Source organism: Pongo pygmaeus, chromosome 20 (genome assembly GCF_028885625.2).
Source record: "Pongo pygmaeus isolate AG05252 chromosome 20, NHGRI_mPonPyg2-v2.0_pri, whole genome shotgun sequence".
Classification (NCBI taxonomy): Eukaryota; Metazoa; Chordata; class Mammalia; order Primates; family Hominidae; genus Pongo; species Pongo pygmaeus.
In genome coordinates, this window is record NC_072393.2 from 64,933,591 (window position 1) to 64,938,076 (window position 4,486).

Genomic DNA, 4,486 nt, shown 5'->3' on the forward strand with positions numbered 1-4,486 from the left:
CATGGTTCTAGACAGCTCTAGAAGTCAGGCCTGTGATTGCCTCATTCCCTCCACCTTGGCCCCCAAAATGGCCAGTCCTGAAGGGGTCACAGTTGATACTTCTCTGAGGGGGCATGGGGTTGGCTGAGGTTATAGAAGCCCCACTGGGTGGTAAGCTGGGATTAAGCAATCAACTGGAACTCAATGAGCCTTGAGTTCTCAAAGGGGGTGTGGGAAGGTTCTTATACATCTTCTGTGGAGGGCAGTTTATCAGTCACTAAATTACAACTACATAAACCCTTTGTCTCACCAAACCTGCTGGGAATGAATCCTACATATATATTTATATGTGTGCAGGCTACATGGTTTTCATTATGCTATTGATTTTAAAAGTAAAAATTTGGAAAGAACCTCCATGTCCACCATGGGGAACTGGCTAAGTCATTTATGGTGGAATGGTGATCATAAAAATTCATTAAAAATGAAGACTCTTTATATACAGCTTGAATATTCCTTATTGAAATGCTTGGGACCAGAAGTGTTTCAGATCTTTGCATATTTTCTGTTTCTCATTTCAGTTCACATTTTCTAAGCATGATATTCCTACTGATTTCCTTGTAGATATTTTGAAACAGATAAGAAACTCCTCCGTGGAAATTACTGTTAACTAGGGAAAAGACATGGTTTTTTCTGTTCATAAAAGTAATGTGAGTTCTTTGTAGCAAAACTTGGAAAATGCATAAAAGTAAAAAAAAAAAAAAAAAAAAACTTGTGTAAAATTCCTCATACTTTAGCCATCCATAGATGGTCCTTACCATTAGGATTTTACTAATTTTCCTTGCAATTTTTTCTTAAAATATACACGTGTGTCTACACATACATATAGTGTACACTAAATTTTACATACACACAGAGGAATATATATGTGTATAGTTATCTTGTGTTTAGAAATGTGGAATCCCTTCTAGTTGTCTTGTAACGTGCTTACTCTATTTTGAGGATTTTCTCTATGAATTTCATGTAGCTTTTTAAATTAACTTTCAGGAGGATTGTAACAATGTGCTCTCCACCCAGTATTTTACCAGCCTTGAGTTTTCTCAAAGGGGGCATTGGAGGGGTTCTTATACATTTCCAGTGGGAATGTGAATTGATACAACTTCTGTGGAGGGCAGTTTATGAGCCACTATCTAAATTACACATACATAAACCCTTTGTCTAAGCAAACCTGCTGGGAATAAATCCTACACATATATTTGTATGTGTGCAGACTGTTTGTACACGGTTTTCATTATGCTATTGATTTTAAAAGTCAGAATTTGGAAACAACCCTCCATGTCCACCATGGGGAACTGGCTAAGTCATTTACGGTGGAATGGAGATCATAGCCTTAAAAATGAAGACTCTTTATATACAGGTTGAGTATCCCTTATCCAAAATGCTCGGGACCAGAAGTGTTTCAGATTTCAGATTTTTGAATTAGGGATCCTCAAACTATACTAATGTGAGAAAGAGCTCCAAGATAGTTAAGTAGATAAAAGCAAGGTGTCAAACTGTAGAGTATGTTTCCATTTATGTAAAGAAGAAACAGGCTAGGCAAGGTGGCTCACACCTGTAATCCCAGCACTTTGGGAGGCCGAGGCGGGTGGATCACCTGAGGTCCAGAGTCCAAGACCAGCCTGACCAACACGGTGAAACCCCATCTCTACTAAAAATACAAAAGCTGGGTGTGGTGGTGCACACTTGTAATCCCAGCTACTTGGTAGGCTAAGGCAGGAGAATCGCTTGAACCCAGGAAGTGGAGGTTGCAGTGAGCCAATATTGTGCCATTGCACTCGAGCTTGGGCAACGAGCGAAACTCCATCTCAAAAATAAAGAAATAAATAAGAAACATTTGTTTATATGTACACACATAATCTCTGAAAGGGTAAAAGTGGCAAGCATACTGGTTGGCCAGAAGAATTGGTAGGACAGTGAGGAGGAATAATTTTCACTCTTTATCATTTTATATTTTTGGAATTTTGAAACATGTAAAATTATTACCAGTTCAAAAAATAAATTTAAATTAAACAAAAATCTTAACTGTTTCAAATTAAAGTAAGTTTGATAATTTCTTTCATTGTTCACTGTCTGTGTCCCCCATACAATGTTCACATGAGCAGAGAGTGTGTGTCTTTGTCATATTCATACTTGTTCTATATATATTCGTGTGTGTCTGTTTGTGTGTTCAGTTGACAGAAACAGTTGAGTGTAAAACAGCTTTAACTCGATGATACCAAAGATGTAAGATAAAGGTCCCTGGAAGGTGGCTGTAGCACACACATACATTTCCAAGTTACTTTGTTAAATTTCCTGTATCAATGAGCCCCAATTATGAAAGCCCCCTACATACAAGTTTTAGCCAATAGCCAAGTCCCCCATTTCCAGTGTTATCTTCATGTCCTCCAAGGTATTCAAGTTGTTTCTGCAGTGGGTAACTGGGAAGAAATCAGCATCCAGTCTGAAAAGCAGTCTCCCATAGGTCTTTTATAAGGAGATCCAACATGGACATCTTCCAGAATGCACTGTACAACATGGTAGCCACTAGTCATGTATAGCTATTTAGAGGTAAATTTTTTTTATTTAAATAATTTTTCATTTATAGCAACAGGGACTCACTGTGTTGCCCAGGTTGGTCTCGAATTCCTGGGCTTTAGTGGTTCTCCCACTGTGGCCTCCCAAAGTGCTGGGATTACAGGCGTGAGCCACGGTGCTCGGCCGATAGCTGATAGAATTTTTAAAGTCCCCCGTGATGATCTGACTGTGGTAGGGGTAGGGAGGTGTAACCCGAGTCAGTTTGCACATTGGGAGTCTCCTCCACTAGGTCATACAGGCCTTCTGCGTGTAGATGGAATTATCATGTCCCACACTGTACTCGGGCACCTCCCTCGATTAAGGTGATTTGCATCATGCAGGGCCTGCCTATTATTAGGGAGTCTCCTGGACATACAGCAATAGGAATGTACAGGGACTGCATACACCTATTGCTCAATTTCTAGCTAATGGCTGGAGGTGGGGGATAAAGAAATGGCATTCATACGGTGTAATACTAGCCATGTTTCAGAAAGTTTTCAAAAAATGTTCAGCGGAGAAATGTGCAGGGTCAGTGGAAGAAAAATTAGATTATGATTGTTTTATACTCTATACGGACAAGCCTAAATTGGAGGGCATTTTGGAAAACTCGCTTGGATACATGAAAACTGCCAAGATCATTATAAAGAACGGGATCCATTCTAGATTGAAAGCAACTTGAAATGAGACAGTAGAGTGTAATGCGTATTGTTTGTGCTTGAATAAAAGACGAAAACTACGTAAGACATTGGGACAACTGGAGAAATCAGCATATGGACTGGGGATTGGGTACAGGCTTCAATGTCGTTACTTGGGTGAGTTGAAGAATGTACGTGTTCTTAGGGGACATCTGCTTAAGGATATGCAAGGTTCAGGGGGGAAAAACATCTCCAAACGATATACTTTTATATCTATGTGTGTACATGTGTGCGCGTAGAGAAAGAAAAAAGTACATACGCTGTATATTTCAAAGAACATATAAAACCATGGATGTCAATATACTTCCCTTCCGGTGCGCTGTCTGCGCAGAACCGACAGGTTCTGAGGATCCGCAGCTCCCACGCTCCCCTTCTGGTCCCGCAGCGCTGTGAACTCCATTTCCCAGAAGGCCTTGTATCCCGTGCATGGCCGTTTCCAGGCAGGAAGGCGAAGGGCCTTCTGGGAGGTGAGGTCCTGGGCGGCCGCTGGCCACCAGGCGGAAGTGCGTACCGGAAGTGCCGGCTGAAGTGTGTAAGACGCGGCCGGGCGCGCGAAATATCGGGCGGCCAGGCTCTCTGAGGAGGCTGCCACAGTGGTGAGTGGTGTGTGGAGGAGCGGCGAGGGTGATTGTGAGGGATGAAGAGGCGCCCGTGGCCTAAGTGTACTGACGGTGGGAGTGGACGGGTGGGACCTGTGAGGGGAAGGCGACCCCGGGTCGGCGCGGGCAGAGAGGCGCGCGCACGGTCCGTGGAGAGAGGCGCCCGGTGCGTGAGGGCGCGACCTGCCAGGTCCTGCCGGGTGTCACCGCTTATGCGCCAGTGGGAGGGGAGCATCCTGTGTTGGAGGCGGAAGGAATGAGGGTCGTGACCAACTCAGTATACCACTGGAGGCTCTATGAGCAAACCGCAAACTGTTCTCATGAAAGCAGGATGTTGGTAAACTGACAAACTGCGTCTGCCGCCAGAAGGAATGCTGGGGGCAATCACGCCCCAGGTCCCCTGCTCCTTGAGGTTATCTACAGGAACATCTGGAACCTGTTGAACAAAGAAGGCAGTCATGTGGGCCTGTGTTAAATCAAATAGCTGACCGTCAGTTACCCTTTCCTCCCTATTCACTCTACCTAATAAATATGAAGGGCTGTAAAAGCTCAGGGCCCTGTTCTGTAGAATCAAGGAGCCCCCTGACCCCTTCTTTCAAACAG

At 43.6% G+C, this 4,486-nt stretch overlaps 1 protein-coding gene across 2 annotated transcripts in view; it reads left to right on the forward strand.

Moving 5' to 3' along the window:
• The window catches only part of ZNF8 (zinc finger protein 8), a 37,134-nt gene that overhangs the window by 22,647 nt on the left and 10,001 nt on the right, over positions 1 to 4,486 (forward strand). The window lies entirely within an intron of this gene.